At 37.2% G+C, this 24848-nt stretch overlaps 1 long non-coding RNA gene across 2 annotated transcripts; it reads left to right on the forward strand.

The window, feature by feature from the left end:
- The first annotated feature begins 18908 nt into the window (after positions 1 to 18908).
- LOC108172666 (uncharacterized) lies at positions 18909 to 21423 on the forward strand. Of its 2 annotated transcripts, XR_011583353.1 has the most exons (4): positions 18909 to 19234; positions 19513 to 19600; positions 20616 to 20794; positions 20962 to 21423. It is a non-coding gene; the product is annotated as an uncharacterized lncRNA (long non-coding RNA). The 2 variants fall into 2 exon arrangements; XR_011583352.1 differs by lacking the exons at positions 20616 to 20794; positions 20962 to 21423 and adding an exon at positions 20296 to 20461.
- The last annotated feature ends 3425 nt before the right edge of the window (positions 21424 to 24848 follow it).

Consider the following 24848-nt stretch of genomic DNA (forward strand, 5'->3'; position numbering starts at 1 on the left):
GCACTGCGCCCCAGCGCCACAATCCGCGACCCCAGCCGCACAAACTGCCCTTAGCTCAAGCCAAGCCAAGTTGTCCAAGCAGTGGTCCCTGCCACGACATCTCATCGGCCTATGCCGAGCCAACTCCTAGCCCTTGCCAGCCGACGTGCCGCACCACCCCGACGATTGCCCCGCAATAGCACTGTCCGAGAAGAAGGCAAGAAAAATTAAATTTTTCTTACATCGGTACGGCACGGAGAAGACGAAGAAATCAACGAAAGACGGTCATTTGCACGGGCAAGATGTAGAAGATTGCTAGAGGAGGGGGAACAAATATCCTCTAACTTTCTCTCTCTTGTGGGGTAGACTAAATTGCTCTCCAAAGTTGATTTAATAACCCACTTAAGGTGGACTTAAATAGGCTTTGAGAGAAGTTTATTTTCCCTTCCTAAAAGAATCTAATTTCCAATTAAAGAGAGAATCTACATCAAAATAGGAAGCAGTCCTAAGTTTCCTAAAGCAAGAAGATCTCTACACCTGCTGCCTTTTTCTGCGAGCAGCCCAACAGGTGTGGGGGCATTTGTGGAGCCAAAAATATTCACAAGGCGACACGTGGATTTTTGGACAAAAAGGACAAAAATACCCTTGCAGTACAACGAGGTTCCTACGCGCAAGCAGCGGGCAACCCTCTTTCAACCAAGACAGAAGTGCCCAAAATAGGTAACAATTCAAAGTCCATCTCATCAAATCCTTTCTACAAGGTAATTCCCAAACACATTCCTTTTAAAATTTTGTTAATTGGCTAATTAATGGGTTTATTGCCTAATTAACCCATTAATTGTCAATTAAACCATCCATTATATCCAAATAACCACAAAATACATCCAATTCAACCCTAAAACACTACATGGCCGGCCATCCCCTTAGCTTTCTACCTTCCCTATCTTTTCCCACTTTATTACCCAAATAAAGCTAATCATTCAATTTGATAACCCCCCATTTATTTCTATCATATTTTATTAGCCAATAAAGTGGCTAATTAAACCACAAATTCACCAAAAAATGGACAAAGTGGCCGGCCACTTCCTTTGAAAAGTGAACCAACCTAGTCCTATAAATAGGGACCCATTTTCACCAAACACTCATTCCAAACCTCTTGCAAAAAATCCCAAATACTCTAAACACTATATCTCTCTAAAATTCTAACTTTGGCATCGGAGGTTCTTCGGCCAAAGCCCCCCCCCATTCATCGTGGGCGCGTGAGGCTTTTGACCTTAACCTAAGGTGCTAGTTGTTTTGTAGGTGCAAAATAGTCCAAGATCGAGGAGGAGAAAATTTGCATCCACAGTACTAGTGAATGATTTAGTACAAATAACATTAGGAAATATTGTGAGAGAATGATCTCTATTTATAGAAAAGAGTTTCTAGTTTCATTCTGACATTGACACGTGTCGTGTTGTGATTGGCTTCTGATGTTGACACGTGTCACGCTATGATTGGCTTCTGATGTCAACACATGTCACGCTGTGATCGGCCTCCTGGTTGGAGGAAAACTCTTTTGGGTCATTGACGGTATAACGTTGACCGGTGCTTAGTAGTTTCGGGATTGGTCAAGTATGGTACAAACACAATATAATTTCATAAATATCAATTTTTATAAAAACTATCAAATATATCCAAAATTTCAATGGAATAGACTTTAATACCCTCCAAGTTATTATCAAACCCTAAATCCAAACATTAATAGATAAAATTATGGCAATTCCACCTATTTATGAATGAACCTGAATTCATTTCCAAGAAAATTTGTTGTTTAACAATACCATCCACTCCTCATAGTCTAATCCCCACCTCCCAATCAATCATAAATGTTTTGTTTTGTTTATGATTTTGGTTTTGCAATAAAAATTGGAATTTGTTTGCTTACATGCAATTGTGATGGGCTTTTGACAAAAGGAAGAGCTCCTGATGATCAATGAACATATGGCAACATGCCGTCGTCACTCCTAATTAGCCAGACCCTTTTCAACTTTGACAATATATTTCCTTTTGATTTGTTAGGTTTCCAAGGCATACCGAAAGTATAAGAACAAAAATTAATTATTATTTTAATTTTTTTTAATTAAACATTTCAAAACAATATGAAGGAGAAGGATAAGCAGAGGCCAAAATGGGAGAGGGTTGCGGCAATGGGTGGTTCGGTGACAACAATCTTGTTGTGAGTTTGAATGAAAATGAATTCCAACGATTTTAGCTATTGTGTAATTTGATTTTAATTTGTAGGGTAGTTTGGTCTATTTAAGCATGTTTTATGCTATAATTGATAGTTTTTATAAAAATTGCCATTTATGAAATTAGGGGTTAAATATTGGTTATATATGAGAAATTCCCCTCAACGTGCCACCGGAAAATACCTAATGGCACTACGACTCAATCAAAATTTGACATGTCATATTAAATTTAACTACAATTTTCTATTTACATAAAAACTATAAAATATTATTTCTAACATTAAAATAAATAAAACAAAAACACCCACCCAGACTTCCTCCACCGGAAAAGCCTGGGAAATAAACTTTTCATATGGGTTGATCAATTTCCTAAGGAAGGGATGTAAGGTTTTCAAAGGAATGTGAGTTATAATAAAACCATGATATCGAATATGTTATGAGGACTAATTGGACTTATATTAATAATGGACTTACACGTATTTTAATCATGATAAAATATATAAGAGGGAAATTATTAGAACTAAAGATAATGGAATAAGAGTTGGTTACAAACTCTTAAAACTGCAAACACAATTGCTACCACGATAGGTGGAGCAATTGTGATCCTACGTAAATAAAATTGCAGTGTTGTCTCTCTTCTTGGACATTAGGTTTATATGCACCAGCCCTATCAAGAGTGAAAAACCATTTTGAGTCCTAGAGAAGAGAAGACCACTGCAAAGGTTTGGCCACAGTATGTTGGACGTTGGATCATAATCCAACGACTAATAGGTCTACATAGTTAATTCAATGATTGCTTGGAATATAAATAAGATTACGATTTAGTTAATAGCTATAGCTTGCACCCCAAGTAAAGTTAATATTTTCCAGATTTCCTTGTGGAATAAGAGCTCATATTTCTATTCTATTTGGAATGAGATTTGGTGTATCAATTATCTTTGGACTGCAAGGAATCCTAATGACATTATTATTGGAAGATTCATAAGGGTTAAGTCCATATAAATACAAGGCTAAGGTCCATGCTCACAACACACAGAAACTCATATGAACGTGTGATTAGTTCAAGTATAAAGGTGTGTCGAGTGTGCAAAAGACTTTGGTCAACTAACATATTATTCGGCAGGATTCCAATACAATTTCCCCCGAAAGAGAAGTCCATGGTTGAGCCTATTCTGTACGGTTCTGTCAAAGATGATTCATCTTTCCTACATGCTATGTTGACTTTGAGTACTCTATCAACTGAGTATAATTTATGGATTCTTTCATGTTAGTGTTTTTAGTTGTTTATAAAATATATAAAGTCTAACAGTTAGTATCAGAGCAGGTCATAATACAACTAAAGACCTACTCGGTAAACCCTAAAAATTGATGTCTTGAATCAATGACATGTTTTAAGTTTTGCTCAATTTCCATACTCATGCTTCACGGCAAAAAGAAATTGGTTTTCTATGTGAATTGTGTTTTAACCTAAATTTCATATTGAAACTTGAGATAGCTATATATCAAAACTTGTCCTTTGACTTGAAGGAATATTACAACCTATTAATTGATATTGCATCCTATTTCAATTTCATTGTCCTATTGGGTTTATACATGTTTATTAGCTTTATCAGAACTACCTTAATCAAGTCTCCTATGTGGTCGTGTGTATATAATTTGGGATGTTAAAATTAAAAATTTCTGAAAAAGGCATTAAGTATATATAATTGTCATGAACTAGAACTTCTTTCTTTTTTAATTTTGTTGACATAGAGAATTTCGGGAATGTAAATAGGCTTATATATACACACAAATCCTTTAACAAGAGGGATCCCCATTTTTCAAAAAAAATAGAGACACTCTCTTGACTGTTAGATTGGCTTTAATGAAATTGTGTGGCTTGTGATTTAATCTCAACCACACAATTTCATTAAAGCCAATCCAACGGTCAAGAGGGTGCTCCCCATTTTTTTTTTTTTTTGAAAAATGGAGATCCCTCTTATTAAAGGATTCCTATATATATGTGTGCGTTTCGGTTTTGACTTTCAGTTCTTAGTTTGCATGTTGATAAAACTTCAACCAAACAAAGGTGTGAGTTGTTTTAGTCATGATAGTTCTATGTTTAAAGTTTTGAATGCTTTTCATATGAACCCCCTTAAATCCCATATTGGGATAGATAAAGCATGACATAGAATTTGTTTGGTCTTAAGGCTTCTTGACCAAATGTAACCTTCATTGGTATAAATTAATTTTTGGATTGAGATACACGTTTGATTAAATTTGCCTTAATTCAGTTCAAAAGTGGCATATTGTAGTGTATTCGGAGAAGATGGTATGTTTATTTCTTGTTAAAAGTTTTGGATTTCTTCGAGATTGGCTATGTGATTTAATGTTTGTTATGTGTTGTCTTCTCTTCTCAAAATTAAATGGAGCATATGTTGTTGAACTCATGAAGGATAATCACAAATTGCCTAAGGTACACATTGAAATCTGCTGCTATATATATGTTGTTTATTTGCACATCTTTATGGTCCAAGATTTATTCATGATAAAGCTATATGTTGAAGTAGACTTCTTACACCAAAATTATTAAAATACATGAAGAATGATTTTTTGTGGTTTTATCAAGTTGACATAGATGCACAGAATTTTTCTGCTGGAATACGTATTTTGAAATTAACAAACGACAGAGCTGTTAACCACAAAAAATAACTTGAAATTTGCATATATTCTTCATATATATGTCTATTTTTAGACAGCAAAATTTCGTATTTTTTGGTTGTGTATTTTATTTATGGGGGTTTTATTAGTAACCCGCGCTCAAAGTCTAGTCTGGCAGTTTTCATTGTTTCAATTGAGTTTAGTAAACGAATGATCTACTGACCACAAAATGACTTGAAATTTGAATATGTTCTTCGTACATATGTCTATTTTTAGACTGAAAAATTTCGTGATTTTGGGTTATGTATTTTATTTATAGGGATTTTATTAGTAACCCATGCTCAGTTGAAAGTCTAGTCTGGCAGTTTTCATTGTTTCAATTAAGTTTAACAAACGAATGATTGAATGACCTTAGAATGACTTGAAATTTGGATATGTTGTTCATTTATATGTCTACTTATAGACTGGAAAATTTTGTGCTTATTTGTGGTGTACTCTATTTATGATTTTATTAGTAACTTGTGCTCAGTTGAAAGTCCAAACTGGAGTTTTTATTGTTTTTTTATATGTTGAAAAATTTGAGCTATCTTTTAGCTCTAGAACAATTTCAAATTCTATTTTTTAAATTTTAATGTCTCTCGTATAGTCTTTGTGATTTTGGGACAAATCAATTATACGTTAATTATGAAATTCCTCAAGCTGGAATCTTGGTTTTTGGTATAGTATACTACTTTATTGATATATTTTGGGAAATTCTATAGTAGTACAAATAAAAATATATTTTTTTTTTTACCTATATGCTTTTCAGAGTAACAAATGCAATGAGTGTTTTCCCAAGTGGGAGAATTGATAAACAAATAATTGGGCTTTATACTCATTGAATCTAAGTCACACATGCTAAGTTCTAAAGATCTGTGGGAGTTGTTCTTATGCTAATATACGTTTGTAAAGGTTTAGAGTATGAAACTTAGTTTTATTTTTTGCAAGTTTCTCCCTAGAATTTTAAAGTCGAGTATGTGGAAAAAAGATGCATGCTATAATTGAAATTTTCTAGATTTTATTAGGATTGTCCATTTTTCAATCCTATAATTGTTCCACTGTTTATTTTTGAATTTGTATGCATGTATGATAGTATTCTCATATTTTAACACTCGTGCCATACATGATTAACTACTATTTGGTTAAGTTCTTGTAAAGACAGTTGCCTTTTATGTTGTTTGGTAAATACTATTTGGAAGTAATGATTGAAATAATTGACATGAAGTTATACTTGCTAAATGAATTTGGCTTAACATATTTATTGTTGTACAACATGATTAAGTACAAAGTGCAAGAACGTGTTTTTTTTATGAATATGTCTATCTATTTATTGTATTTGCTTCTCACATTCAATATTAGTTATAATTGATTAGTGGGAGGAACAATTAAAATGTGTGGCTTATGTCATAAGCGATGTTAGTTAATTATGTTGATATGTGCTTCACTTGTTTGATTTATGAATGTGGGTTTAAATTTCAGTTCTTATATACATAGTTGAAATTGTGGCCGATTATGACTAGTCAAATGAGGATCCAAGTTGGCATTACACATTCATATAAGGTTGTCATGATTTACTAAGCTGTGAAGGTTTTATGCAGCTATTAGTTAGTTTAGTTTGTGATTCATGACAATAAGGAATCAGCAAAATTTACAAGTTGCATTAAGGTATGGATTTAATCTTTAGTTTATGTTGTGAATTCCATAAGTAGCAAATGTGTGTTTTTAGTTGCGTTTTAACTTCTAAGTACTAGGAGGATTGTGTTTTTTACTTAGGTTTTGTAGTTCAGAACACATAAAGTAGCAGCGAATGTCTTAAACTGCAAAAGAGTTGTGTCATCAATTTTGTTAGACACAAAAGTAAGATGGCTCTGCAGTTTATGAGCTTTATAGGAAGCATAAGGCAATCATATAAAGATTGATAAGGAGGACCAATAAGTGAATGAATTGATGCTTTCAATTCAGGTTTTTGATTCACTTAACTACCAAACCTGTGACGTATGTTTGATGTGAATGGAAAGCTTATTTAAGTGATTATAAGAGCTCATGGATGCTACCAAGTTCATAGTCTCCAATAGTCCTAGATAAGTGAACTTCATTTGACAGAGTGAAGTAATCTTGCTTATAAATTCATTAAAGATCTTTTCTGAATTAATTGTTTGACCTAGTGGGAGAATGTTGGACGTTGGATCATAATCCAATGACTAATAGGTCTGCATACTTAATTCAAAGATTGCTTGGAATATAAATAAGATTAGGATTTAGTTAATAGCTATAACTTGCACCCCAAGTAAAGTTAATATATTCCGGATTTCCTTGAAGAATAAGGGCTCCTAATTCTATCCTATTTGGAATGAGATTTGGTGTATCAATTATCATTGGACTCCAAGGAATCCTAATGACATTATTATGGGAAGATTCATTAGGGTTAAGTTCCTATAAATACAAGGCTAAGGTTCCCGCTCACAATACACAGAAACTCATATGAACACCTCATTAGTTCGAGTATAAAAGAGTGTTGAGTGTGCATAAGACTTTGGTTAACTAACATATTATTCGGCAAGATTCCAATACGATTTCCACTGAATGAGAAGTCCATGGTTGAGCCTATTCTGCACTGTTCTGTCAAAGATGGTTCGTCTTTCCTACATGCTATGATGACTTCGAGTACTTTATCAATTGAGTATAATTTATGGATCTTTTTTAGTTAGTGTTTTTAGTTGTTTATGAAATATATAAAGTCTAACACAACAACCTTACAATCTATTCATTAGAGTTTGCGTTTGTTGCCTGGATCTCATGGCTAATCCTGTAAGTAAGTCTTGCATCCTTTGCTTGTATATTAATACTACATGTTGACAACGATAAAATTTATAAATGTAGTCTAATGATCTGGTTGATCATGTTCTTTAAGAATCAAAATGCTAACATGTGGTATCAGAGCCATCAGAGCCAATCAATCTAGACATTAGACTCATTCAGTTGTCTACATGACTAACTAACTATGGTTTGGTTTTCCGCTGCTATAATGATATATTTCATTCTTATCCATCAACAATAAATGTTAATAGATTGGTTGTTCAATATGCATCTCATAGGGTACATTATGAGTTCGTATCAGATGAGGGAGAAATGGAATGGTTCATTATGTTCATCAGATACTACAATATAATTTAGCATCTTATATTGCAAAAATATTTCATTGTTAAGTGGATCATCAGAATAACTTGTAAGGACCACCAAAGTGGTTTAATTGCTCTCATGATTATGTAAGATTCAATAATGTACAACAATATGTGATTTATATGCTCTAACAAGTAGAAAATTTTCCAAAGAAACTATTTACTAGGATTGGCCATAAGTTATTGTACAGTAAGTTATGAAACTAGCAATACACACACACACACACATACATTCATTCTTGCCCAAAGGTATTGAACTTATATATATTCTAGTGTATATAATTAGCTATGCAACATTTGAGATTCATAATCATGATTATATGGACGGTTTCTTGCTCAAAAGTGTAACTGGTTCCATAGTTTTTGGGTGGCAAAGAATAATAAGTTCCTCTTCTTTGTCACAAAATCATGAGTCTCAAAATCAAATGATGTTTTGACTGCAAGTTTCAACATGCTCAATCTCATGAACATTGAGAAGTTGAATGGGAATAATTTTAAGACATGGAAGCAGCAAATTGAAATGCATCTTGGTATGTTGGAATTCAGCATTGCATTCACTCAGACTTAACCAACTGCTTTAACTGAGACAAGCACAACTACAAACAAACAAACAAACAAACAAACAACAAAACCTTTTCCCACTAAGTGGGGCCGGCTATATGAATCCTAGAACGCCATTGCGCTCGGTTTTGTGTCATGTCCTCCGTTAGATCCAAGTACTCTAAGTCTTTTCTTAGGGTCTCTTCCAAAGTTTTCCTAGGTCTTCCTCTACCCCTTCGGCCCTGAACCTCTGTCCCGTAGTCGCATCTTCTAACCGGAGCGTCAGTAGGCCTTCTTTGCACATGTCCAAACCACCTTAACCGATTTTCTCTCCTCTTTCCTTCAATTTTGGCTACTCCTACTTTACCTCGGATATCCTCATTCCTAATCTTATCCTTTCTCGTGTGCCCACACATCCAACGAAGCATCCTCATCTCCACTACACCTACGTGTTGATGCTTCACCGTCCAACATTCTATGCCATAGAGCATTGCCGGCCTTATTGCCGTCCTATAAAATTTTTCCTTGAGCTTCAGTGGCCTACGACGGTCACACAACACGCCGGATGCACTCTTCCACTTCATCCATCCAGCTTGTATTCTATGGGTGAGATCTCCATCAAATTCTCCGTTCTTTTGTAAGATAGATCCTAGGTAGCGAAAACGGTCGCTCTTTGGTATTTCCTGATCTCCGATCCTCACCCCTAACTCATTTTGGCCTCCGTTTGCACTAAACTTGCACTCCATATATTCTGTCTTTGATCGGCTTAGGCGAGGACCTTTAGATTCCAACACTTCTCTCCAAAGGTTAAGCTTCGCGTTTACCCCTTCCTGCGTTTCAATCTATCAACACTATATCGTTTGTGAAAAGCATACACCAAAGAATATTATCTTAAATATTAAGTTTGTGATCTTCGCTAGATTGCTCCGGTCATTAGTGTGGATAAGTATGTAAATGGATAGAGACAGGAAGCAAACACAAGATGTACGTGGTTCACCCAGATTGGCTACGTCCACGGAGTAAAGGAGTTCTCATTAATTGTGAAGGGTTTACACAGTATATAGGTTCAAGCTCTCCTTTAGTGAGTACAAGTGAATGATTTAGTACAAATGACATTAGGAAATATTGTGGAAGAATGATCTCGTAATCACGAAACTTTTAAGTACCAAAGTGTGGTATCGTCTTCACTTGCCTTATCTGTCTCATAGGTAGATATGGCATCTTCTTTGGAAGTACTCTTCCTCCCTCCAGGGGTGGTATCTTTAACTGGTGGAGATGCACAAGGTAATGTATCAATTTCACTTGACGCTTACTTGTAGTTTCAGGCTTGGCCAAGCGCGATACAAACCATGTAGTAGGAGTCCCCCAAGTCGCCGAGCTAGGGGATCTGCTGAAAGAGGTGACAGACAAGGTAAGCAATCAGTCCCAGATCAGAAGTTTGATTTCGAGTTCCGGCTGATTGTTATCCTTCTCCTTATCTTGCAGGTAGCATGAAGGATAAAGAGAAGAAAAGGAGAAAAGGTGATATGAGATACTTTTGCTTTTGAAGAAGTAACTTTCCACAGGCTTATTCTTGAACTGGGCTGGAGGGTTTTCTTGTTTCTGCCAGAGTATAAGGCCGACTGAAGAATTTGAGGGTTAAAACAAGTCCATCAAATCTAGAGTACGTTCGACCCTGCTGATATAGGATACTTTTGCTGTTGACAAAGTAGTGGATGTATCAGCACGTGTTCTGTTGCGCTTGTCTCCACATGCTTCCTTGTATCCTTCTCACTTGCCCTATTTGTTCCTCAGGCAGATGTGGTATCTTCTCGGGAAGCATAAGATGTTGAAGATGAGTACTCGAGAGCAATGGGGTTCCAGGCAGTCAGTTCCGGACTAGAAGCTTGATTCCAAGTGCTGACTGATTGCTCTCTTTCTCCTTGTCTTGTAGGTAAGAACAAGGCCAAAGGAAAAGACAGGGAAAAAGCATGATATGGGATACTCTTTCTTTTAACCCTGATGATATGAGATATTCTTGCTCTAGTGTAGCTTGTTTGCAGAGGTATTCTCGGGGGGAAAGAAAGCTGAGTATTTCGAAAGGCTTCGTTGGGAGTGCCCTTTCAGATATGAGGAAGGGTTGAGCATTTTTACAGGTCTACCTGTCCGTTGAGGATGGAGGTCGACATATATAGGAGTCTCCCTAACAAGGAGTAATACTATTCTTTTACCCTGCTTGGTCATAGCACGGTAGTGGGAGCTGTCAGCTTCACGTGTTTTAACTCTGTCAGAGCACTTTGAAAAAGTGGTCTGTGGTATCTGGAAAGCTGATGTTACGTGTGAAGATTACAGACAAGCTTTATCCAATGAGATCTGGCTCTCGAAGTTCAGAAAGCGGTGTGAGGATTACAGACAAGCTTTATCTAAGGGGCTCTCGAAGTTGAGAAAGCGGTGCCTCTTCGGTTTTCGAACAAGCAATCCTGTCGGGGATCTGTCTCTCGAGATTCGGAGAACGGTGCCTCTTTGATTTTTGAGAAAGCAATCCGGCTAGGAGTCTGGCTCTCGAGATTCGAAGAACGGTGTCTCGTCGCTTTTTGAGAAAGTAATCATGTTGGGAGTCTGGCTCTCGAGATTCGGAGGACGGTGCCTCTTCGATCTTGAAGCAAGCAATCTTGTTATGAGTGTTTTCTCGAATGTGAGTAAAGGTTAGGCCTGTTTGCTAGTCTACCTTGCCACGGAGCACAGAGGTTGACCCACATGGACTTTCCAATTATCCAGCAATGGTCTTGTTCCTTTACCCTTGTGGGTAATAATATGGTAGCTAGACCTTCAAAATTTATGTGTCTAAACTTTGTTAGTGCTGTTTCTTTGCTATTCTTTTACCCTTCTTGGTCATAGCGATGTAATGGGAGCTGCAAGCTTCACGTGTCTAAACTTTGTCAGAGATTTTTGGCAAAGTTATATGTGGTACCCGTAAGCTGATGTTGCGTGTGGAAAGTGAATGATTGAACAGTAACATTCACGTGCTTTCTACTTCACTAAAAATCTTCGACAGAATGCCCGTAATTTCCGCAAAGTTGAGTGTGCATGTGACAGGTGCTGACAAGGCTGAAAAAGCAGGTGCCGCTTCGAATTCTAAGATCGGCCCTCGTGGTCTCTGAGCAGCCCAGCTTTTGAGAAAGCAAACACCTCTTCGATTTCTGCGATCGACCTTCGTGGTCTTTGAGCAGCCCAGCTTTTGAGAAAGCAAACGCCTCTTCGATTCCTGAGATCAGCCCTCGTGGTCTCTGAGCAGCCCAGCTTTTAAGAGAGCAAACGCCTTTTCGATTTCTGAGCAGGCGCCTCTTCGATTTCTAAAGCTCCATCGAGTGCGGATTTTTATAGAGGCTGGTATTAAGTTCCAAAGCACACTTGAATCTCCACCAGTAGAAGCTCCCTTCTTGCATTTCTAAGATCTTGATTTGTCCGACCTCTTTTCTCTTCAACACCTTTGAAAATGTCTGGCCCCTCCGACCATCGTTTTGACTTGAACCTTGTTGAAGAGGCAGCCACGCCTTCTCCAGACAACATATGGCGCCCATCCTTCTTATCCCCTACTGGTCCTCTTACCGTTGGGGATTCTGTGATGAAGAATGATATGACCGCTGCGGTGGTGGCCATGAACCTTCTCACTCCCAAAGATAACAGACTACTTTCCAAACGGTCTGATGAGTTGGCTGTTAAGGATTCTCTGGCTCTCAGTGTTCAGTGTGCAGGTTCTGTGTCTAATATGGCCTAACGCCTATTTGCTCGAACCCGCCAAGTTGAATCATTGGCGACTGAAGTGATGAGTCTCAAACAGGAGATTAGAGGGCTCAAGCATGAGAATAAACAGTTGCACCAGCTCGCTCATGACTATGCTACAAACATGAAGAGGAAGCTTGACCAGATGAAGGAATCTGATGGTCAGATTTTACATGATCATCAGAGGTTTGTGGGTTTGTTCCAAAGGCATTTATTGCCTTCGTCTTCTGGGGCTGTACCGCGTAATGAAGCTCCAAATGATCAACCTCCGATGCCTCCTCCTTCTAGGGTGCTGTCCAGTACTGAGGCTCCGAATGATCCCCCTCCGGTGCCTTCTCTTTCTGAGGCTCTACCGACTGCTGAGACTTCTCCTAAGCAACCTTTGTGAAGGCTCCCTCTTGTTTGTTTATTTTGCCTCGTGTATATGTACATATTTGTAACTTCTTAGAGATATCAATAAATAAGCTTTGTTTCATTTCAACGTATTGTGTTAAATACACCAAAGCCTTCTTCACTAAGTTCTTTGAATTTTTCTTTTGTTGAAGCTTGTATGTTGAAGCTTTGTGAGTGGAGCATGTAGGTTGAGTTAGTGTTCCCTTAATTTCCCGAGTGGGGAAAACTTCTCGATTGGAGACTTGAAAAATCCAAGTCACTGAGTCAGGTCGGCTATATGAATCTTAGAATGCCATTGTGCTCGATCCTGTGTCATGTCCTCCGTTAGATCCAAGTACTCTAAGTCTTTTCTTAGAGTCTCTTCCAAAGTTTTCCTAGGTCTTCCTCTACCCCTTCGGCCCTGAACCTCTGTCCCGTAGTCGCATCTTCTAACCGGAGCGTCAGTAGGCCTTCTTTGCACATGTCCAAACCATCGTAACCGATTTTCTCTCAGTTTTCCTTCAATTTCGGCTACTCCTACTTTACCTCGGATATCCTCATTCCTAATCTTATCCTTTCTCGTGTGCCCACACATCCAACGAAGCATCCTCATCTCCGCTACACCCATTTTATGTACGTGTTGGTGCTTCACCGCCCAACATTCTGTGCCATACAGCATCGCCGGCCTTATTGCCGTCCTATAAAATTTTCCCTTAAGCTTCAGTGGCATACGACGATCACACAACACGCCGGATGCACTCTTCCACTTCATCCATCCAGCTTGTATTCTATGATTAAGATCTCCATCTAATTCTCCGTTCTTTTGCAAGATAGATCCTAGGTAGCGAAAACGGTCGCTCTTTGGTATTTCCTGATCTTCGATCCTCACCCCTAACTCATTTTGGCCTCCATTTGCACTGAACTTGCACTCCATATATTCTGTCTTTGATCGGCTTAGGCGAAGACCTTTAGATTCCAACACTTCTCTCTAAAGGTTAAGCTTCGCATTTACCCCTTCCTGAGTTTCATCTATCAACACTATATCGTCTGCGAAAAGCATACACCAAGGAATATCATCTTGAATATGTCCTGTTAACTCATCCATTACTAACGCAAAAAGGTAAGGACTTAAGGATGAGCCTTGATGTAATCCTACAGTTATGGGGAAGCTTTCGGTTTGTCCTTCATGAGTTCTTACGACAGTCTTTGCTCCTTCATACATATCCTTTATAGCTTGGATATATGCTACTCGTACTCCTTTCTTCTCTAAAATCCTCCAAAGAATGTCTCTTGGGACTCTATCATACGCTTTTTCCAAATCTATAAAGACCATGTGTAAATCCTTTTTCCCATCTCTATATCTTTCCATCAATCTTCGTAAGAGATAGATTGCCTCCATGGTTGAGCGCCCTGGCATGAACCCGAATTGGTTGTCCGAAACCCGTGTCTCTTGCCTCAATCTATGCTCAATGACTCTCTCCCAGAGCTTCATTGTATGACTCATTAGCTTAATACCCCTATAGTTCATGCAATTTTGTACGTCGCCCTTATTCTTGTAAATAGGCACCAAGGTGCTCTTTCGCCACTCGTTTGGCATCTTCTTCGTTTTCAAAATCCTATTGAAAAGGTCAGTGAGCCATGCTATACTTGTCTCTCCCAAGGCTTTCCACACTTCAATCGGTATATCGTCTGGGCCCACTGCTTTTCTATGCTTCATCTTCTTCAAAGCTACAACCACTTCTTCCTTCCTGATTCGACGATAAAATGAGTAGTTTCTACACTCTTCTGAGTTACTCAACTCCCCTAAAGGAGTACTCCTTTCATGTCCTTCATTGAAAAGATTATGAAAATAACCTATCCATCTGTCTTTGACCGCGTTCTCTGTAGCAAGAACTTTTCCATCCTCATCCTTGATGCACCTCACTTGGTTTAGGTCCCTTGTCTTCTTTTCCCTTGCTCTAGCTAGTTTATAGATATCTAACTCTCCTTCTTTGGTATCTAGTCGCTTATATATATCGTCATAAGCCGCTAACTCTCCCTCTTGCTTCGCTCTTCTATACCTTTCACCATTTTCATCGGTCCTATCCTTGTATAAGGCTTTACAACATTCCTTCTTAGCCTTCACCTTTGTTTGTACCTTCTCATTCCACCACCAAGATTCCTTTTGGTGTGGAGCAAAGCCCTTTGACTCTCCTAATACCTCTTTTGCTACTTTTCGGATATAGCTAGCCATGGAATCCCACATTTGGCTAGCTTCCCCCTCTCTATCCCACACACACTGGGTGATTACTTGCTCTTTGAAAATGACTTGTTTTTCTCCTTTTAGATTCCACCATCTAGTCTTTGGGCACTTCCAAGTCTTGTTCTTTTTTCTCACTCTTTTGATATGTACATCCATCACCAACAAGCGATGTTGATTAGCCAAGCTCTCCTCCGGTATAACTTTGCAATCCTTACAAGTTATATGATCCCCTTTCCTCATTAGAAGAAAATCTATTTGTGTTTTTGACGACCCACTCTTGTAGGTGATCACATGTTCTTCTCTCTTCTTAAAGAAAGTGTTGGCTAAGAAGAGATCATATGCCATTGCAAAATCCAAGATAGCTTCCCCATCCTCATTTTTCTCCCCAAAACCATGGCCACCATGAAAACCTCCATAGTTGCCTGTCTCCCTGCCCACGTGTCCATTTAAATCTCCTCCTATAAATAACTTCTCCGTCTGAGCAATTCTTTACATCAAGTCTCCAAGGTCTTCCCAAAATTTCTCCTTACATAGGCGGAGTTTGAGACAAGCACAACTGCAGAGAAAAAATCATTTGCCAAATGGGAGAGGGCTCATATGTCTTTGTTAATCATGCAAAATTCAATGAAGGAACACATCAGTGGTGGCATTCAAAAGTGTGACTTCGCACATCAGTACATGGCCAAGATTGAAGAAAACTACAAAAGGTCTGATAAGGCTGAGACTGGAGTGTATCTTTCAGATTTGATCAGTGCCAAATTTGATGGTACTGGGAGTGTTTGAGAGCATTTGCTTAAGCTTGTCAATCTGTCTAACAAGCTTAATGCAATGGATGTAGCTATTGCAGACCAATTCCTTGTTCATTTGGATTTGTATTCTCTGCCAAATGCATATGAACATATCACAATGAGCTACAATACTCAGAAAGAGACATGGGATATCAATGAGTTGATTTCCATTTGCTGTCAAGAGGAAGAACGAATGAAGAAGAGTAAGGATGAGATGGTGAATCTGGTGCAAGCTGGGAAAGGAAAAGGCAAAATGTATGTGTCAAAAAGCCTGGAAATAATACGTTTGGCAAGACTGCAAGTAACCCAGGTTCTTCCTATTTTGGCACTAAGAAACATGCCTTCAATTGTGTGATACCTCCTAAGAAAGATGTTGCCTCCTCGAGTACTAGTCTTAGAGTTAACAAAGTCAATTTCAAAAAATGCTATTATTGTGGTTCAACTGAGCACTTGAGAAATGAGAGTGCTGGTTTTAAAGCTTGGCTTGTTAAGAAAGGTACTGATATTATAAATGTTTTTGTTAAGTAGAGTCAAACATGGTTTTTCTTCCTCAACATTCATGGTGGTTTGACACTAGTTGTTCTGTGCATATAACTAATTCACTGCAGGGATTTCAAAACCAGAAGGGCCAAAGTAAGGAGCATTACAATGTCTATGTTGGAAATGGAAATAAAGTTAATGTAGAATCTGTTGGTCAAGTCATGTTAAAGTTTTCTTCTAGTTATGTTTTAGTGTTGAACAATGTGCTTTATGTACCTTCTATGAGACGAAATTTACTTTCTGCAACTAAGTTTGTAAAAGATGGTTTTTCTTTCATTGGTGAATAAGAGTTGATTACAAACTCTTAAAACTGCAAACACAACTACTACAACAATAGGTGGAGCAGTTGTGATTCCACGTAAATAAAACTGCAGTATGGTCTCATTTATCAGACACTAGGTTTATATGCACCAGCCCTATCGAGAGTGAAATCATTCTGAGTCCTAGAGAAGAGAAGATCACTGCAAAGGTTTGGCCACAATCTGTTCATTAGAGTTTGCGTTTGTTGCCTGGATCTCACGGCTAATTCTGCAAGTAAGTCTTGCATCCTTTACTTGTATATTAATACTACATGTTGGCAATGATAAAATTTATAAATGTAGTATAATGATATGGTTGATCATGTTCTGTAAGACTCAAAATGCTGACAAGGGATACTTGTTACAGTTCATCACATTCCTCCAGTTTATGTGTTAAATCTCCCTTGTCTTCAAAGAACTGAAATCCCGTCACTTCATATTTTCTCTCAATTGATTAATTGGAATTGTATAGACTTTGGTCATGCAAAATATTACATATGATTGAACCCAGATTCATTTTCTTTTGTTTTTTTTTTTCCAGTATGAACCATCTTCTGCAAACACAAAATATTTCTCATTTCAAAGAATTGGGCTAACCATGATAGGAAAATCTTTGAGAATGGAAAATATAAAGTTTATTCCTTCAAGTTTAGTCAAACAATACCCACATAGGCGCCGACGAGGGAGGGGTGAATTCTCAGGTAGAGGAGTGCTCCGGTTGGGTAATTGAAGTCTATTCTTAATATTGCTAATCTTTATAATATATTTTCAGTTTTTATGTAATTATGAAATCTTTAAAAGGTAAACTATAATTACGAAATCATAATTAAATCTTATCACGTGTCAAATTTTGATTGATTCGTAGTGTCATTAGGCATTGTCCAGTGACACATTAAGTCCCACACAAGTTTTTCTCCTAAATATCGACTTAAAACATTTTACATTAATTAATTAAGAAAGAAGATAACTCATTAATTAAAATGCCACATATATGTAATCAATATCGTTGTTCCAAGCGTAGTCATTACTAACTCTGAATAGTCCTAGTTCTTCCATGGCTCCAGATCCAAAAAGTGAGCATCCTACTGGTCCTGTGACGTCGACAACGATATTACTTTACCCTATTTACATTTGAAATTACTTGTTGCAGAAGATAGAGGAGTAATTATCAAGATTTTGGAAACCGACCAATAGTTCATTACTAACCACACCGACATTATTCGATATTTTACCACATGTGCAATCCAATGTATAAATTTTGGATTTTATCAAAAAACGTCTCAGTTCCAATTAAAAGTTGAACCATTCAATAAAATTATATGTCATTCAGTCATGTTTCTGACATGAGACTCATTATTCAATGATAATTTTACTGCTGTAAGTTTAGCAATATTTACCTCCATGTAATGACACCACTAGAGGATTGTTTGAAGAATTTTGTGGTGACTCTACAAAATAGTAGAACAATTCTCTCCCAGCTATAGAGTCTGTAAACATGAAATTCCTCTAGCGTGTCAATATTCTAATGTGTTGGTGAACATTTACTCACCGAAATTTTGATGTTTACACAGTCTACAGCAACATAGCCTGCATTTTAAAAAAATTACTCCTTACTGTCCTGGCAAGTGACAAGGCATCAATCCTATCAGCTTCCATCAACCCTTCTTGTGATCTGCCATAACAGGAGACAAGTGGTCTGGTGCGACATCTAAGTGATCCCAAGATTTAGAATGAAGAGGATTTCCAGATTTGCGAGACTTTATCAATTTGTTGAGGTTCTTCATTTGGTAATTGGTGGCAATGGCATTGCATGACATTATGAGAAATGCCAATTGGTAGCAATAGAGAAGCAACATGTAAGCAATGAAAGCTTCACTTTCACGTATTTGCTGCTAGGAGCAGGCTTAGGGGCCTTGATATATCAACATACCAAAAACTTCAATTTATAGACCTAATAAGCCATGCAATACTGATACTGGGACGAGATTACTTAGGTGTTTAGTTGTTTACGTGTAATTAACTACGTAGTACGTACTAATCAATACAGCAGGTATATTGTTTGTCAACCCAAAAGATTGAGATTTGTAAAAAAATTTAGATTGGAGAAACCAATATCCCCATGGCGTAGAAAAGAGAAATTAATGTTTATAACAATATGTCAAACACAAACCTTTATTTTTGGCCGGGGGAGAGTTAACTTCTCGATCAATTTCCCGCAGAAAGAACACGAATAATTAGACAGAAAATATGGTAAGTGATGGAGTATAGAAGTATTGATGGTTAGGATTGTGCCACTTGTACTAAGATTGTTAGCTTAGTTAGTTAGACAGTTAGATAGTGTTGCTGAGAGTTGTATAAATACCATATCACATGTATTACTTGGTTGTCAAGAAATATAACAAGAAGATATTCAGTTTACAATTTTCGCTCTCTTTCTTTCTCTAAAGTCTAAGCTCTTTCTCTCTCTGTGTTCATCAAGATCTTCATTCATTAGTTAACATGGTATCAATCACCATAGTTGCTGACGCATGATCTGTCGATCCTTGTTCTGCTTTCGCTCATCAAGATTTGATCTTCATCTTCCTGAACCGTGCTCTCTCTCTGCAATTCAACTCGTCTTCTTGTAAGCCCTCCTGAATCTAGGGTTTGGTTGATCGCGATCCTTGATCAATCTTTTTTAGTATCTTCTCAATTAGTGCACACCAAGTGTTTGTGCCGAATTCTCGGTGAAATTTTACTTCAGAATCAAGCTTTGTGAATCAAATTCTGCTTTGCAATGGTGATTGCGTCGCAACTTTTGATTCTTCAATCTCTAATCACGACCCTGATTTCTTCAGTTTCCACTTCGGTTAGTGTGAAACTTGATGATTCCAATTACCTGAATTGCATTTTCAATTGCAGTTGCTGCTGGAAAGTAATGGTATCATGGGGTTTGTCGACGGTTCAACTCCATGTCTGGATCAACATACTACACAGTCTGGTGAATCTGGTATAAGTTCATCTGACTCTTCTTCTATTGAAAGTGATGCCCTTATCGTTTGGAAGATGCATGATCGTGCTATTATGCGTTAATTACTGCTACTCTCTCTCCTATTGTTGTGTCTTGTGCAATTGGGAGCACTAGCTTTAAATATTTGTGGATTACGTTGAAAGAACAGTTTTCTACAGTCTCTAGGACTAGTATTTTCCAAATGAAATCCAATTTACAAACTATACAGAAAGGGCCAGGGTCAGATACTGTTACTCAGTACTTACATCGAATTAAAGAAGCCAGAAATTATTTGTATGCTGCACCTGTTTACAACACTGATGAAGATATTATCATTCTTGCTTTGAATGGTCTGCCACCTGAATACAATACTTTTAGGTGTGTCATCAGGGGTCGTGAAAGTGTTATTAGGATCAAGGAGTTTATATCATAATTACTTGCTGAGGAAGTAATTGTTGTTAATTCCTCGAATGTACCATTTCTTTCTGCTATGGTTGCTGGTAATGCACCCTCTGCATCAAAAGGATTTTGTTTCCAACAATCAACAGGTCATTCATCCTTTGTCTCTAAGGGTTATAAACATGCTTATGGTAATAAAAACAATGGGAAAGGAAAGTTTAATCAGGGTTCCAGGTCTTACAATTCAAGACCACATTTTCATACTTAAACTCATGTTCTTCCTACCACTAATTCAGGTGTACTTGGACAATCACCTGCTCAATACTATACCAATCCATTTGCACCTCCAATTCAAATCTATCAATTATGCAATGTTGAAGGACACATTGCACCTTTCTGTGGTTCCAAACCTCCTGAGCATGCAAAATGTCTTATATATGGCATGAATAACCACACTACATGGTATTGTTTCTACAATGATAAGGGTCCCAATTATGTTGGTCCTACCTCTCGGTCTACTCATGGACAAATGTTATCCCCTTATAGACAATCATATCCAATGTCAGGCTGTTCTATAACATCTTCACAATATCAATCTCAACATCTATCCATGCAGGCTATGCACACTACTATGACCAGTTTCTCTCCACCATCCAATTCTCAGCAATCTCCTCAAGTATGGTTTACTGACTCTGAAGCCACTAATCACATGACTGCAGATCTCTCCAATTTGTCTTTGGCATCACCTTACCCATCAAATAAGACTATTCAAAGTTCAAACTGCAAATGGTGAAGGTTTGCAAGTGTCCCATATTGGTAGAAATGTTCTTAATACCACAGTGAAACCAGTCAACTTAAATTTTGTGCTATATGTTCCCATGTTAACTCAAAATTTGCTTTATATGCATAGAATTTGTTTGGACATTAATTGTTGGCTCATTTTCTATGCTTTTTGTTTCTAGATCCAAGACAAGGTTACATGGAGGACTCTCTTCAAAGGGCTGTGCAGTAATGGACTTTATCCCATCCCAATTGCTTCTTCCAATTCTGTCATAACCAAGGCTACATCATCAGCTCAGACCTATCTTGGTTAGCTTGTTCTTTCCTCCACTTGGCATAATAGATTAGGACATCCATCCAATAATATTGTGTCTCAGATGTTAAATAAAGCACACTTGTCATGTAAAACCACAAATGTTCCCATTATGTGTACAACTTACTTGGAGAGCAAGTTTTGTAAACTACCATTTTCCAAATAGTGTCAATAAGTCTGTAAATCCCTTTGAGATTCTGCATAGTGACCTTTGGGGTTCTTTTCCATGTATTTCAGTAGATAGCTATAAGTACTATGTCACATTTATAGATGATTGTACAAGGTATTGCCAGATATTTCCATTGGTTAATAAATCTGATGTTTTTCCCAATTTTGTTGCCTTCTACAATTATGTTCTTAACTTCTTCTTTGCAATGATTAAAATACTACAGAGTGATGGGGGAGGGAAATATATCAGTAAGAACTTTCAGTCTTTTCTTGCTGATAAAGGCATTTCACATCACAAATCTTGTCCACATACTCCTGAACAAAATGGTCTATCGGAGAGAAAGCATAGACACATTATAGAAACCATAGTTACTTTACTTCAAACAGTTAAATTACCATCCAAATTTTGGTCCTATGCTTGTCAAACTGCCACATATCTTATCAATAGGATGCCAACACCAGTAATGAACCACAAATCACCTTTTGAAGTCCTGTTTAAAGCTGTTCCAGTTATTTCTCACCTGAGAATATTTGGATGTACCTGTTATCCATTACTCAAGCCATACAATAGCACAAAGTTATAAGCTAAGACTACCAAATGTGTGTTTTTGGGCTATGCATCTCAATATAAAGGTTACATCTGTTTTTAAGTGTCTACACAAATGATTTACATTTTGAGACATGTTGTATTTGATGAACAAGAGTCCCCATATACAGACTTATTAATACACTTGAAATATAAACACATACAACCTGTTGTGTCATTTCCTTCTTTCCCTATACATGTAGTCACTTCAAATAACAATGTTGTTTTTCCAGTTTCATCTGTCATGCCTTCATCTAGTACTACTCCTACATTACCTATACCATTGTCACCAATATCACATGCATCAAGTCCTATATCAATGCATTCTCCACCTCAGTCCATTACTAGCATATCAGCTTCATTTTCTATGGTCCATGTGGTACCTAAGATTGGTTATTGTTCTCAAAATGGGTCTGATCATACCCATGGTTCTATTTCTTCTACATCAGATAATGTTTTTACTCTTAATACCTTACAAGTTGTATTAAAGGTGCCTCCTCTTAATCTGCATCAAATGCAAACCAGAAGCAAGAGTGGAATAATTAAGAAAAAGGCACTATTGTCAACTTTACAACATTCTGGAGGAATTGATTTGTCTCTTGTAAAGCTTGTTACATATAAGTTCGCAATTAAGGTTCTAGTTTGGTTACATGCTATGAAAGAAGAAGTTGAAGTCTTACATAATCAAGGAATTTGGAGTTTAATACCATTGCCAACTAATAAGAACTTGGTGGGATGCAAGTGGGTTTTCAAGATTAAGAAGCATTCTGATGGAACTATAGCTAGGCATAAGGCTAGGCTTGTAGCTAAAGGCTTAGCCAAGAACCAGACCTTGATTATGGAGAAACATTCAACTCTGTTGTCAAACCTACCACTGTGAGACTTGTTTTAGCTCTTGCTGCACAGTTTAATTGGTCACTAAGGCAACTTGATGTTAAAAATGCCTTTCTTCATGGCATTTTGCAGGAAGAGGTTTAAATGTCTCAGCCATCTGGGTTTGAAGATGCTACTCATCCATATTTGGTCTGTAAATTACATAAGTTTTTATATGGTCTGAAACAGGCACATAGAGCCTGGAATGAAAGATTTACCATTTATCTACCAAAGTTGGGTTTTACAATACTTATTCTGATTCTTTTTTATTTGTGAAACAAGTTGGTTACAAGATTGTTGTTCTTTTATTATATGTGGACGATATTATCATCACTGGAAGTGCTACTCCTACTATTCAACGGGTTATTCATGATCTCCCTGCTAAGTTTGACATCAAGGACTTAGGTCCACTACATTATTTTCTGGGCATACAGATTCAAAAGACTGCAACTGATTTATTTTTTTCACAAGCCAAATATGTGCAAGATTTATTAAACAAAACTGAAATGGATGAGTCTAAACCTTGTGATAGTCCCTGTTTACCTTACAATAGACTTGTGAAGGATGATGGTCAACTTTATGGGAATCATGCACTCTATAGAAGTATTGTTTGAGCCTTGCAGTACTTAACCTTCACAAGACCTGACATTGCATTCTCTGTGCATCAGGTATGCCAATTTATGTATAATCCCATGACTGCTCATTTTACAGTTGTGAAGATGATACTTAGGTACTTGAAGGGTACTCAAAAGTATGGCATTGCATATACTAGAGGTGACTTGCAGTTAAAGGCCTTTAGTGATACTGATTGGGCAGGTGACCTAAATGATAGAAGATCTGCCACTGGTTTAGTGGTGTTTTTGGAGTGTAATCAAATATGATGATCTTCAAAGAAGCAGCAAACTGTCTCTAGATCATCAACTGAGGCTGAGTACAGAGCTTTGTCCACAACCTCTGCTGAATTAGACTGGATTAAACAGCTTCTTAACTTTCTGCAAGTTTCATTACATGTTGCACCAGTTTTATTTTGTGAAAATCTCTTAGCTATTGCTCTTTCATTCAATCTTATTCAACACTAGGAGATTAAGCATATTGAAATAGATGTTCATTTTGTCAGGGAAAGAGTAGCCAAGAAACAGCTCTTTGTACAATTTGTTTCTTCTAAAGAACAATTTGCAGATATCCTAACTAAAGGATTAAGTGCTCCTTTATTTCACACTCATTGTAACAATCTCATGCTTGGTTTATCAAAGCATGAGTTTGAGGGGGGATGATATAGTATAGAAGTATTGATGGTTAGGATTGTGCCACTTTTATGAAGATTGTTAGCTTAGTTAGTTAGACAGTTAGATAGTGTTGCTGAGAGAGTTGTATAAGTACTATATCACATGTATTACTTGGTCGTTAAGAAATATAACAAGAAGATATTCAGTTTACAATTTTCCCTCCCTTTCTCTCTCTAAAGTCTAAGCTTTTTCCCTCTCTGTGTTCATCAAGAGCTTCATTCTTCATTAGTTAACAAGGACAATAGGATAAAGTTCAAAAACACAAAAAATTATTGGTCAACCAATGTACTTCACATATGCGACGAAACATTGTAAATGCTAATCCTCGAGTCTCATATGTTTGTCCTAAATGTGTGTACAACTATAGAGAAGTTTCATAAGTATGTTCTTCTTGTGCAGATTTTATCTCCTAATATTCTCCAACACATAAATCATCTCGATTCGTTATCTAATATGATTTTAGCAGCCTACATCTTTCTCATAAAACTTGGAACTCAAGAACTTTTGCTAAGGAGTCAAGGACATATGCTTGAGAGTGATTTTGTTGGTGTTTGAGAAGTTTAGAACTTGATTTGCTATAGGCTTGTTTGAGAGAGATTTTAGGGTTTTTTTTTTTTTTTTTTGGGTAGAGATTGCCACAAAGAGTTTAAATGTCTTTTTTACTCTTTGGTAAAAATGAAAGGAGGTAAGGATACACGATGACTTTTAGGTAGGGTGAACAATTAAAAGGTTTTTTTTCTTTTCCTTTAATGAAAATCACTTAAAAGTGGATTTTCTTACCCGATATTTTAATGGATCGTGTCGTGTAATACCCATTAAAGTAAACGGGTAATATGAACCGAC

The sequence above is a fragment of the Malus domestica genome, chromosome 08 (assembly GCF_042453785.1).
Source record: "Malus domestica chromosome 08, GDT2T_hap1".
Classification (NCBI taxonomy): domain Eukaryota; kingdom Viridiplantae; phylum Streptophyta; class Magnoliopsida; order Rosales; family Rosaceae; genus Malus; species Malus domestica.